The 14,422-nt window shown below is 33.3% G+C and overlaps 1 protein-coding gene across 1 annotated transcript in view; it reads right to left on the bottom strand.

The window, feature by feature from the left end:
• Positions 1-14,422, bottom strand: part of LOC142342708 (anaphase-promoting complex subunit 1-like) — an 82,246-nt gene that overhangs the window by 27,220 nt on the left and 40,604 nt on the right. The window lies entirely within an intron of this gene.

Below are 14,422 nucleotides of genomic sequence, written 5' to 3'. Positions count from 1 at the left end.
GGAACAGCTCCCAGCAGTTTTACCGAGTAGCATTTAAGCACCAAGTAAAAAAAACGGTTAAATCATCTGGAAAGAAATCGAGCTCCTTTAAAAAAGAAGTGCAATTAGTGCTTTCAATAGAGGCTTAAAAATTGAAACAAAATGGCTATAAACGTTAACATGGATCATAAATAAAGTATTGTTTTTGAGTTTTGTAGACAATTAAATGAGACAAAAGTATTATAAAAATCATCCGCCAAGATTTGAAGTTTCAATTAAATTTTTAGATCAAAAATTCTTGCTAACGCAGTGTCCTGATGCCAATCTCAAACTTCACTTACCACATTATATTAACTTTCAATCTCTCAATGCGCAGGCATCATTATTATACTCACTTACAACATTGAGAATGACAGCAAATTTGATAACCCAAAAGTCAAACTAAGCGTGAAAAAGTCATTCGAGAAGTCAAAGAATATTCTAGGAAAACGATTAGGTAAAATTTTTGCATAAAAAGGGGCACAAGCGTTAGCAGTAATTGCTTCAAACATTGTTCGAGCGCAACAATTAATAAAGATCCTGAGATGCCAACTTCAAGTTTCAAAGAGGCGCATTCGAAAGGCAACAAAAGAAAAGTTGAATTAAAATTCTAAACAAGCTGCTACGCCAAAGAATCAGACAAAAAACAAAGCTGGCAATGTTTTCTGTCACCTCAGTTAACTGCTACTTCCATGAAAGAGGAATAGAAAGGAAAGTCAACTTGAAAAAATTACCAAAAAAATCAAAGAAAAACTGAGAAACAAACAAACACATCCTTCAAAGATCTACAGATCTATATATGATCTGTATCTGTATACAAAACACTAAATTGAAACCATTTGTCAGTAAAAGCTGTCTCAGAAAATTCAGAAATAATAAAAAATAAGCAGGAAAGGCAAAATTAGAGCTAACTTGATTATAAAGGTGAAAAATATATATAAAACAAATTGAATCAGTTGGTCAATGAAAAAGAGTAAGAGACTAAATTTTGCAAGCAAATCCAATTTTCAGTCTAAATTTTCAATATGATAGAACTGCTCACGTCAGAAAAGATAAGAAAGGCTAAGGTTTTAAGAACAAAATGGCAAACAGCTCGGCAAAAAACAGGACGGCTCGTGTGAGTCTGTTCGTAGCACTATTCCAACATACCTCTCAGGGTTACAAAACAACTTCTAAATTCTGCTAAAGATGTCGTTGGGAGAATCCGAAAGCAACCCAAATTCATTGGAGAAAATTACTTGTACTGTTTGATTAAAAAAATACGCCGATTTTTTGGCTGACAAAACCGGGAACTCTTCAACACGTCCTAGAAAGATAAGGAAAAGCTTACGATAAGCCACGGGAAAAGCTTACGAACACACATATTGCACAATCAAACTACATATATAAAAAACTGAGCACCAAAAAACATTAAATTTTTTTGGCAATTGGCAATACTCAACGATGGCCACGGTTCAATTAAGTCAACATCGCTTTGGATTTTTTTTGGATTGGACGTTTTGAGGCAATTGCCTCGCTTAAAGTAATCTTCACACTAAACATTGAAAAAAATCGACGATTTTTTGAGAGAACTGTTAATGTTGCTATTTCATGAGCATAAAAGTACGATGCATTTTTTTAAATCACGCAGATGTGTCATCACCGATATTTAAAAACACATAGTATTGGTTTTGGGGAACAATTAAAACCGTGATTTTTAGCAAATATTAAGTAAAATTTATAATTTTGTCATGAGTTCTGACAGGTTCTGCACTCTGCCACTACTTTTGGCTAAAAATCAAAAGAATTAACTACCAGACTAATTTTCTCTCTCTCACTCATTAACTCACTCACTCAATCTCTCTCTCTCTCTCTCTCTCTCTCTTACAGACACATCCCACTCGCACACACACACAAATACACGCCCAAAAAGCACGCCCGCACACAAACAAGCAGACAAAAAACACGACAGCAAAAAAAGCATTTAAAACTCAATCTAAAAGCATTTTTTTAAATCACGCAGATGTGTCATCACCGATATTTAAAAACACATAGTATTGGTTTTGGGGAACAATTAAAACCGTGATTTGTAGCAAATATTAAGTAAAACTTATAATTTTGTCATGAGTTCTGACAGGTTCTGCACTCTGCCACTACTTTTGTCTAAAAATCAAAAGAATTAAGTACCAGACTAATTTTCTCTCTCCCCCTCTCTCACTCATTAACTCACTCCCTCAATCTTTCTCTCTCTCTCTCTCTCTCTCTCTCTCTCTCTCTCTCTCTCTCTTACAGACACATCCCACACGCACACACACAGGCACACACAAAAATACACGCCCAAAAAGCACGCCCCCACACAAACAAGCAGACAAAAAACACGACATCAAAAAAAGCATTTAAAGCTCTTTTTGGCAGCTGATTTCAAATTAGGGTTCGTCCCAGTTCATTAAGTCTTTATTGGGCTCATTGGAAAATTAGACACAGATTCCCGACACAATTGTACCGGTAACTTGAATCGGTAAAATATTGAATGAGCTTTCTTTGAATCAACTAATTCATGAGCATAACAAGCCTATTCGTTTTTAAGCCTAATCTCGGAGACTTGTTAACAGATAGTTTTAAGAAACAACTGTGGTTTCGAATAATTAAAATGAAAATGTCTAATTTTACGTAATTTTTAATGATTACTGACAGCTTTTGCACTCTGCCTCTCTCGTTGTCTAATATCTAAAAAAAACTAACTCTCACTTTCTTCCTCCTCTACACATATGCAACAAAAAAACATATGCACACACAGCAAACCACAAAAGCTCGCACAAATTAAAACACAAACAAAACCTGAAACCAAAAAACTAATATTATTCTTTTTTGGCATTTGATCTTTATGCAAGGTTCGTCACCGTTCATGTAAGCCTTTATTGGCTCTAAATTTTTTAATGAACTTTCCGAAATATTTTAACATTTTTGATGTTTCATGAGCATAAGACGCCTATTCGTGTTTTTAAATCTTGCAGAATTATCAACCAGCTTTAATATACAAAAATATAATTAGAATAGCAATTTGTAACAGATATTAGGTAATTTTTTACAATATATGACAGTTTTTGCACTTGGCCTCTATTTGCGTCCAACATAGACAGAAAATAACTCTTAAACTTACTCTTTTACAGTCACATACTACAAACATTACAAAAACCCACACACATTCAAACAAACAGACTAGTGCGCACACACGAACAAACACATACAAACTCCGACACAGAAAACAAACAATTTAAAAATTTTCTTTGGGCGTATCTTTAATCAAGGTTCCTCACTGCTCCAATTTTTCATCATTGTCCTTTCTGGAAAATAAGTTGTAAAATTCTTGAAGCAATTGTATTCGGGAATCGTAATATTGGCGCTAAAATATGAGTTTTTCTCATGAACGCGAATTCATAAGCATAACAGGCCTATTTGTTTATTAAAATTTCCCATACGAGTTAACATATAGATTTATTAGTCACAGTTGTTGTTTTTTGAAGATATTTAAAACATTGCAAATTGAAGGAAAATTAAATTTATTTTTCATTGTTTCTGACACCTTTTGCAGTCTGCCTCTATTTGTTTCCAACATTTCAAAGAAAAAACTCTATTCTTCTTCTTCTTCTCTCTCTCACTCCCTTTCTCTTTCTCTCTCTCACTCTCAATATACATCTCTCTCTCTCTCTCTCACACACACACACACACGAACGCACACCCATACATACACCCGCACGCGCGCAAAGAAATACAAACAAACAAATACAAAACCCAACACAAAAAAAAATATTTTTAAATTTCTTTTGGGCATCTGATCTTCAGCCGAGGTTTATCACCATTCACTTCAAATTTGATTGTTTAAAGTAGAAAAAAATTGATGACTTCTTAAGGCAATTGTATTCGAAACCGTAAAATTGACTAAAAAATTTGAAATGAACATTTCGAAAATTTTGTCCCCTTTGATGTTTCATAGTAAAATAGGCCTAATCGTTTAATTTTACCGCAAACTAGATTTATGAAACACAGTTTCGGTTCAAATATTTTTACAACCGCAAATTGCAGCAAATGTAATTTTTCTAATTTTTTTTTATTCCTGACAGTTTTTGCAACTCTGCCTCTATTTGTGTCTAACATTTTGAAATAACCAACTCTTTCGGACTAACTCTCTCTCTCTCTCTCTCCGACACACACGCCATACACAAAACCTATATACGCAGGCCATACACATGCGCACACCCAAACAAACCCACACATACGCGTACACATAAAAAGCATATACAATAAAAACACACACATAGAAAGCCCGACACCAAAAAAACATGAAAATCTTTTGTTGGGCATCTGATCTTTACCCGGGTTCATCACTGTTCATTTCAGTCCTGACTGTTTTAAACGGAACACCAGGTGACAACTTCGAGGCAATTGTATCAAAAATCGTTCATTTGACTCCAAAATTTGAAAAGCACTTTTCGAATTATTTTGTAATTTTCGATTTTTCACGAGTATAAAAGGCCTATTCAGTTTTTATAAACCCGTAAATGTAATGATCGCTAGTTTTTATAAACACAGTTGTTGTCTTGAATATATTGAGATCCACAAGTAGTTGTGTGATTTTTCTGTTTTTATTATTTCTGCCAGTTCTTGCAGTCTGCCTCCAATTGTATCTAATGTGTACAGAAAAGTTAAAAACTTTCCTTATAGGCCCTCATTTAATAGTGATGAGAAACAGTAATTATCAGTAAAATTCACCTTTTGACCTTTTCCTATTTTCAGAAGGAGTATTCTTTCGAGAAACAGGAAAATTAATAATTTTTATGTCAAGTGAAAAGGAAAAGAAAATTTTTTCTTCGTTAAAAAATCAGCATTTTTATATTAGGAGTTTCACAATCAAAAGAGCATTCCGTTTTTAATTTTACAGAAACGTCCAATGACTGGACACGATCAGTTCGAAGAGCAATTTCAAAATACAGACGTGAGAAATAATTTTCTAAGTTCCAAAAATTTTTTAACATTTGTATTACAATTTCCAACGTAGCGATCCATAAACTCTCTAACTCTCAACTTGTTCTAGATTACAACATACTAGAGGCAATTAGTTCGGACGATCAGCTCTGACAATATGAAGAATACAAAAAAAAGATAAGAAAATACTTCCATCCTGACTTTTCAATAAAGAATTTGGTTTGACTTTCATTAAAAAACCGTATTTTTACGTCTCCAGAAGTTTTTTTAAAATACTGAAAGAAGTTAGTTCTTATGAAGTAGAAGTTGTTTGCTAAAACAGCGGTAGAATTTATATAAGGATACATTTTTCTGCGTTTAGTTTTACATTTTCATAGCTGCTTTATTACTATTTTGAGAGTCCTAAATTACCCGAAGTCTTCGATTTTCCAAACAATCTTTTCGATACATAAAAGATCCGTACAATAAGTTTCAACCAGCAGAAAACAGAGAGAGGCGGATAAATTTCATAAAACTCAAGGGAAACAATCAAAAATGATTTGAAATCTTTCGGTCAAATGGCTTAATTTGTTAATAACTTTTTTGGCTTGAAAATGTAAGGAATTATGGGAAATCTCCATTTAACCTGACTACATTTACTAACGTATTTTTCCATTTTCAATTTATCTTTCGAAATTTTAAAGAGTTCCCCTTTTTCTAATTTCTGATAATTTCTTATATAGATTCTGAGGGCTACAAAATAGCGTTTCTCTTTTTTCTCTATGATGCCAAAAATGACGTCATGCATATTCATAAATAAACTTTCAAAATCTAACTGTTCTCAAATTGGCCAGGGTTTGGCTTTGCTATTCGCAGCATATAGGCAGCTAATCTTCACCGATAAGCTGGAACAAGGAAAAGGAGGTGAGATATTCAGACCACTTAAAATTCTCTTGCTACCGTGAGTTACCCAGGACTAATAGAACTGTTACAAACTTCGTTTGAGAGCAATTAAAAAGAGCACCAGTAGAACCATGAAATAAATTTTTTAGACTCGAAAACTAATGTACATATGGGTGGTTCAATATAGGAGATTCTGATTTCGAAAAAGGTCGCAGTGATTCTCTGCCTCTTCTTTTAGTACTCAATCTATTGGATCTGAGGTGCCACACAGCGACTCTCATCAATCTTTGTTTTAATTTTTTCTGAACAGAAATCTTTAATATTCAAAATTTACGATCGGTATTATAAGTATCGTCAAACTTGCCAGGAAATTCAATCAATTGAAAATTACCTTATATTTCGCACCAAAAATTTCGTGTAGCAGTTCATTATCAGTGAAAAAACTGAGCCAATCTTCTTATTTCTTTGAGCACCCTCGATCATTCCTTTTGGACACTTTTGCACTAGACAGTTTGCATAAAGGCAAAACCATGAGGGGTATTCAAATGCTCTTTATCCTGCAGCCATTTTAAAGCCACCAAGAAGGTATTAACAGTTCATTTCTGGGCTGATTAAATTGGTTATTTTAACAGGAGTGAGGCTTTTAGCGTCAATCAGGCAGACACAAGTCATTCAGGTATGCAGCAACGTCAATATGAACGCCATAAAAGCAATTTCAATTCCTTTGTTATGCCTCATAGCTTTTTGATCGCGCGAACAAAGGCTGAATTATTGGCAGGAAATGACTGACATATGGGTTTTTGTGCGGCTCACAATTGAAAAATAAAACTGGAAAAACAATTTACTTTGTTTCTGACTAGTATCGATAGTTATGCATATCCCAGACATCACATCCATCTATTAGGTAATTAATACCACTGGGAATTGATGAATTTCTCTCCTTGAACGCTCCATTTCTTTCTTCCTGCTCCTGATAGACAAAAATAAAAGATGAACTGGAGACAAATTTCTAATTTCAGTTTGACACTGAATGCTCTTCAAAATTTACAAATGAGTTCAAAAAACAGTAATTATCAGCCAGATAAAGGAAACTAGTTCATTTTTAGCATACCATGGTCTCGCCAACTTGTCTCGCCTGTGTTTATTTGAAGACTATAAAAAGATAACTCGGAGAGGATTCGCTAATGACACCTAAAAATTTTTCGTGAAGATAAGATATAAATCTATGCAGCGATATTTTATTTTGAAGTTCACTAAAAATTGGACCATTTGAAGCTTAATTCGATTTTTACAGAGCTCATTTTGAAAAGTTTCTCAAATCAACAATGGAATTGAGCTTCTAAACAAATCACGACTACAAAAGAGACCACTTGTACCATAAATTATGGCCACAGGAAAAATACTTAAGAGAATTTCCTTAAGCCATACTCAAAATAAGTTTCAAATAAACGTCCTTTCATAGGAACGGTCACTTTAAGCTAATAATTGCATCATTTCATACGAAGATGTGAACAGTATTCAGTTGAAAGGGATGCAGAAAAAAATTACAAGTGTCAAACATTTAAGATGCTGCTGAAGATATGAAATAAAGGATATCATTACAACAAAAGATCAGAATCAACTTCAGAGACTAAATTTCTGAAAAATAGCAAAATTACGTAGTAAATTGTAGTAGCAGATCATCAATAGACACGACACAAAAACCATTTACTAGGAATGTTAGACCAAATGAACCAGAAACGGAGGATCAATGAAATGCTTTCTCAATCAAAAAATTGCTCAACCAAAATAAATGTTCCGATCCCACTTGTGGGGGGGGGGGGGGGGGGAAGACTCCATACTCAAATAGTTTTTTTTGTTCACTCAATTTTGGCCAATCGATATATTCATCGTAGAGAAAAATGAGTGGTATCACTAAAAAGCTCGTCCAGCGTAGAATTCAAACTTAGAAAGATTTTTTCAATTTCGTAATTTTCGAGGAGTTATCGAGGTTTAAAGATTTGTGTGAACACGGGATATTTGGCATGGTTTTGTTCAATTTTAGCGTAATTTTTGTTAGTTTTTTTACTTAAAAAATTTAATTCAAAATTACATTTCACAATACAAAACGAAACAATTTTATGTTGCCGATAGATAAAAGGCGATTAGTTCTGGCCTCAAAAAAAAGTTAACTATCAAAAAAAATCGAACTCACTTTAATGGACGTTTTTCAAAACGTCGCAATTTTTTTAGTCACTTAGAGACTAGTCACTTTTCACATCGCGTTTCCGTTAACTACAGACATCATTTACAGTCAAATGATGCCTAACAAAATCATTTTCAAGGAATCGCTCATCTTTTTCGACTCTTGAGTTTTCGTGATTTTTTAAAGATAATTTTGATATTCCTTTTGGGATTTTTTAAGATTTTTGGAGTCCTATGACCTACACTCGCTGACTAAAAGTGCAATAGACTTCCTAATGAGCACTAAGTGAACCTATCTAGTGCTTTGAGTGGACAAGGAGTGGCATTTAAAATAATTTTTTGAAAATTTTTTTCGAACATAAACAAATCTTAAACTTGATTTCCCATGACCTCCCTCCTTTATACTGCAACCAAAATAATCTGAATAGCGGTTTTATCTTCTAACTATTGGTTTTATTACTTCGATGCCACGAGTTTTTATATTTTTTTTTTCATTTTGGATATTTTTTGCGTAATTTTGGTTCCTTTTGAAATCTTATCACATTATCCTAAAATCGAAGGTCCCCATTGGCTTAGGGAAGACGTTCAATGGATCATACAGTTTCCAGTTTCCGGTTTAAAAGGCCTCGACACTTCTCGCACTTTTCTACTGAATTTTTGGTTTTGCCTGTATCTGTTGTTGTTTTCATAGTCATAAAATTTATTGTGATGTCTTATTAATGACTTGAGAACGAAAAACAGCTTTGTCTTCGCATGAGGCATAACTTAGCGTATTAATTGACTTCCGTTGAAGGCTATTGCATATAATGGCTGTTAAGACTTGAAAAAAACTTCAAATATATTTTTTTGAATATTAACCGATTCATAACTTATTTCCGCGAACTGTGAGTCAATCTTAGTAGTGACAGGAACCCCTTCTTTTCTACTGCAACCACAAATAATAGAGTTAGCGCTCTTATTTCCTAACTATTGGTTTTATGGCTTCGATGCCACGAGTTAAAGTTTTTTTTAATTTTTGGATATTTTGTAGTCTTGGACTTTTGTACTCTTAGCACATTATGCTAATTGCGATGGTTTCCAATGGCTTAGCGAAGAGATTCAATGAATCATAGAAGTCTTCAGAGAAACACTTTCTATTTAAATGGCTTCGATCCTTTTCGCATTTTTCTACTGAATTTAGGTTTTTGGCTGTATAAGTTGTTGTTCTCATAGTCATCAGACTTTTGTGATGTCTTGTTGATGACTTATCAATGACAAACATACCTGTCTATCATTTTCGTCAACATCGAGGAAGAACTTAGCGTAATTATTGCCTTCCGTTGAAAGCTCTTAAATTTAATGGCGTTGATTCTTTTCGTCAACATCGAGGAAGAACTTATTGTAATTATTGCCTTCCGTTGAAAGCTCTTAAATTTAATGGCGTTGATACTACGCGTTGTCTCAAAAATGTAGTTTCAAAATTTCTTCTTACTTGTTGTTTTTAATTCATATTGTTAAAAAACGAATCCCATTGCTGTTAGAAAATTAATTGAAAGTTTTCACTGAAAAGTTCATTCTTCAAAAAATTCGACTTTTCGTGCTCACTTTTTTTAAACTGTTTTTGCCTGTTTTATTCTTGATGTAGCCGTAAAATGCTGACCGGTCCCATAAGCTTTTACTTTAAGATCGAATAAATGATATTACTCAATGCCGCCAGTGTATAGCAAATAGTCATAAAGTTCATGACATTTGTTTTCAAAGATTTTTTAAACTTTACAGTTTTTGTTGTTCTTTTCGTCAACTTGTAAAATATTTTTTAGCATTGAGAGGTCCCATTGAAGTCCTTGTAAATGGAAAGTAACGTGTCTACTGATATTATGTCCTTACTGCTAACTGATATTTTTGTTGGACAATATGCGTTTTCATAAAAGTTTTGTGAGTGGTCAAAATTTGTTTTTTTCTGTTTTAGCACATTCGCGTAATAACAGATCACAAAATTTTTACGTACGGCCCAAATCATCTAATTTTATCGTTCATTGTAATTTTAGATCAGCTAATCTAAATAGTAATTGCAATAAAATTACAATACTCAGATAACAGCTAATGATACAAATGGTTTCAGTAAATTGTTTTTTAAGTTTTTTGAGTTCTTCTGCATCTTTAGTCTGTTTCTATGGCTTAGTCTAACCAAAGACAGGCTCTATTTCGACAGGAATTATTAGGTTGGAAGACAGGAACTATTTCGTTGAAAGCTAATGATTTTCAGAACGTTGAAAATTTTTGGTTTGAAAATATTGATTGATTTTTGAAATTCGCTTCAATATTTCTTCTGTTTGTCGAATTGTTTCCTAGTCTTCTTAAAGAAAAGTCCCATCTGCTTTGTACTTAAGAAAAAGTAAATTTGTGTACTTAGGGTTTTGCCTGATTGCAATTTGAAGTTGTTGCTAGAAGCTTTTTAATTTGAATACTGAGCTTTTAACGTAAAAATGTTGTTTTTGCTTGTTTTCTCTTCTATTAGTCTTATTGTCGGTGGATCACGTCAGCGCTCTAATGGGGTATGGCATTGAATTTCAATTAGTGTGGGTGTGTAACAATTTTTTAAACTCAAACATCTATTTTTGAGTTTAACGATTTCTTTAAACTCAACCATCTATTTACATTTTCTCTTCATTTGGTTGACAATTAAGTCAAACATGTAGATGAGCTCAGGTTGAAACATCATGTGCGAACGTACATTAACCAGCATCATTGTTTCATTTGAGGCTTCAATGTCTGTGTTTAAAGAATCTACTACAAGTTATTTGATTAGAGTTTAGATACTAAGACAGCTCGATACCCATTCACAATATAGCCATATAAAGCTCTACTGGCTAACAAATTGAGAACCGCAATTGTGTTGACAGGTTTTAAGAATACACTTTTTGCAACTGCCTCCAATTCCGTTTTGGGTACATTTTTGGAAAAAAAATGGGAGAACTTTTATGCTAGCCCCACTTTTTTTGTTCAGACAATTTTTGACTTTTTTGGGTCATACCAGGCTAGTATATGTGGTATCAAAATGAAGCTCTCTGTGTCCAGAATTTAACTAAAAAGAAAAATGTTTTTGGAAATTGCCAATTGGAAGAAAAATTTTCACTATTCTCAACCTTCAATTTCAGGCCACTTAGCCTAACATTTTATCAAATTTAGCTAAAACTTGGCTGGTCAAAATTCAATCAATTACGAAAAAGCAGTTTCTTCGAGGGCAGGAATAAGTTTTTTATCGCTTTGTTGATGTCTTTATATAAAATAGAAACTGAAACATTGCATTTTTCTAGGAAAAATGACAGCCAATTTTTGGACGTTTTATTGAATTTTTAACACTTCCTTCACCTGCGTTAAGCTAATTTTTCATTCAATGTGCAGAATGTTTTAAATATTGAGTTACGTCTTGATTAACAGGGAGCAAATCATTTGAGATCTGTCTATTAAAAGTTATTTGTCACAAAATTTTCTGAAAAACCGGAAATTTACAAAGATATTTCTTATCGAACCGGGAAAATTTAGAAAATTTTATATCGAAACTGAAAATAAGAGGAAGTTTTAGTGATAGCATGCAAAACTGACTTCACACCAATCAACAATTATTCATTCTCCAATTTGTACTTTTTTACTAGACAAATTTGAAAAAGAAAACAGATACTTTCTCACAATTATATAAATTTTGATCATCTAATGAAATTTTTTCTCATTTGTGTCCTTCATTACATTAACAACGAATATGAGAATACTAGGAGCAACTCCAGGTTCTCAGTAAGCTATTATTGAGTTCCAATTTCATATAATTCATTTAATCACACTAAGGCAGCACATAAGAATATTAAGCTTCAGGAAGCGAACGGCTACGAGAAGAGAAAAAAGATTTTGTTGACTTGCCGTGCTTTTACCGCTGCTTTCATTGTTATCACCTTGTCAGTATCAGGCTACACCAGGTGCTTAGCTTCAACCACGAATCACTTGTGACGATTATAATTTTTTAAAAAACTCGATATTATTTATCTTCAATTCTCCTAATCATAGTCTTTTCCCGAAGCTTGCCAATCTGTTTTTAATAAGGAAAATTTGAAAACAAAAGAGGCAGTTTTTAGTGCATTCAGGTTCATTTAAACTCATGAAGATTGCCTGGTTAGGCAGCACGTTTTTCAAAACAGACCACTTCACTTTTTAAATTTTGTTGTGACATGTTTTCACTATTTAGAGTCACCTGCTTCGGAAAACCAAATCGCATCTGCTATTCTTGCCAGCTCTTCCGCTCTCCGTAGTAATTTTTGTTAGTTTTTTTACCATTTGTTGTGGGTGCGTTATTAAAGTTCTTAGTCTGTCTTAACTTGATTTTTCAATACTTCAAAACCACAGGTTTCAAATAGAAAAAAAAAAGATACGTTTCTCATTTGTATAACCTTATCTGCATGATCGTTAGCATAACACGTCAATAGTGACAAAGCAATCACTTAATCAGATAGCCATTTTCTTGGTTGTTTTCCTTTACTTGACTTGTATTCCAGGACTGGCCTGCTTTGCTTATGAACTTCTAACTAGATTGATACGTTTAACCTTCTTTTGACGCTTGTAAATACAAGTGCTTAAACTAGTTTGGACTTCTACATGCTATTTAATTCCTTCAATTCTACAAAAACAAAATTTAGGAGCGGTTGCACAAAAAAATTGAGAAAACTTTGTCCGTTTGATAATGTAAGCCACATAATCAAAAATGAGAATTATTTTCAAAAAACCTTTCAATCTGCAGTAGTCTGGTTTTCAAAAAAGCTTTAAGGCTAGGAACAGCTTGAAATGAGACGGGTTTAACTGAATAGATGTGACGTGCAGCAGCTGTTGACTTTTGGGTGATTTTTGGGTTCGTTTTCGAGAATTATTTCGTTGAAAGCTAATGATTTTCAGAACTTTGAAATTTTTTGGTTTAAAAATTATGGTTGATTTTCGAATTGCGCTTTTTGAAGACAGGCTCTATTGGTTTCAGAATGGCTTTTTGTACATTTATCAAGAATTATTTCGTTGAAAGCTAATGATTACCAGAACTTTGTAATTTTGTGGTTTGAAAATGTTGACTGATTTTTGAATTTCGCTTCAATATTTCTTCTGTTTGTCGAATTCTTTCTTAGTCTCTTTTTAAAAAAAGTCCTATCTGCTTTTTACTTAGGAAAACGTTAATTTGTATACTTAGGGTATTGCCTCATTGCAATTTGAAGTTGTTGCTAGGTGCTTTTTAATTTGGATACTGAGTTTTTAACGAAAAAATTTTTTGAATTTTTGCTAGTTCTTTTCTTCTCGTAGCCTTGTTGTTGGTAGATCACGTCAGCGTTCTAATGTTGTATTGCATTATGTATTTCCATTAGTCTCTGTGTAACGATTTCTTTAAACTCAAAAATCTACTTTTGATTATCTCTTCATTTGGTTGACAATAATGTCAAACGTGTAGATGAGCTCAGGTTGGAACATCATATGCGAACGCACATTAACCAGCCTCATTGTTTCAATTGAGGCTTCAATGTCTGCGTTTAAAGAATCTACTACAAATTATTTGATTAGAGTTTAGATCCAAGACAGCTCGATACCCTTTCACAATATAACCATTTAAAGCTCTACTGGCTAACACAGTAAGAGCCGCAATTGTGTTGACAGGTTTTAAGAATACACATTGCAACTTTGTGCGAACGCAAATTAACTCGCCTCAATGTTTCATTTGAGACTTTATTGTCTTTGGTTAAAGAATCTACTAAAAAGTATTTGATTAGTGTTTATATCCTAAGACAGCTCGATACCCATTCAAAATATAGCCATATAAAGGTCTACTGGCTAACACAGTAAGAGCCGCAATTGTGTTGACAGGTTTTCAGAATACACATTGCAACTTTGTGCGAACGCAAATTAACTCGCCTCAATGTGTCATTTGAGACTTTATTGTCTTTGGTTAAAGAATCTACTAAAAATTATTTGATTAGTGTTTATATCCTAAGACAGCTCGATACCCATTCAAAATATAGCCATATAAAGCTCTACTGGCTAAAAGTAAGAGCCACAAATATGTTGACAGGTTTTAAGAATACGCTTTTTGCAACTGTCTCCATTTCCGTTTTTGATATCTTTGGAAAAAAATGGGAGAACTTTTATGCTAGACAATTTTTGACTTTTTTGGGTCATACCAGGCTAGTATATGTGGTATCAAATTGAAGCTCTCTGCGTCCAGAATTTAACTAAAAAGAGAAATGTTTTTGTAAACTGCCAATTGGAAGAAAAATTTTAACTATTTTCAACCCACAATTTCAGGCCACTTAGCAGAACATTTGACCTAATTTAGCTAAAACTTAGCTGGTCAAAATTCGATCAATTACGAAAAAGC

This window comes from Convolutriloba macropyga, chromosome 7 (genome assembly GCF_964194025.1).
Source record: "Convolutriloba macropyga chromosome 7, txConMacr16.3, whole genome shotgun sequence".
Classification (NCBI taxonomy): domain Eukaryota; kingdom Metazoa; phylum Xenacoelomorpha; order Acoela; family Convolutidae; genus Convolutriloba; species Convolutriloba macropyga.
This window is presented reverse-complemented; position numbering and strand designations above follow the sequence as displayed.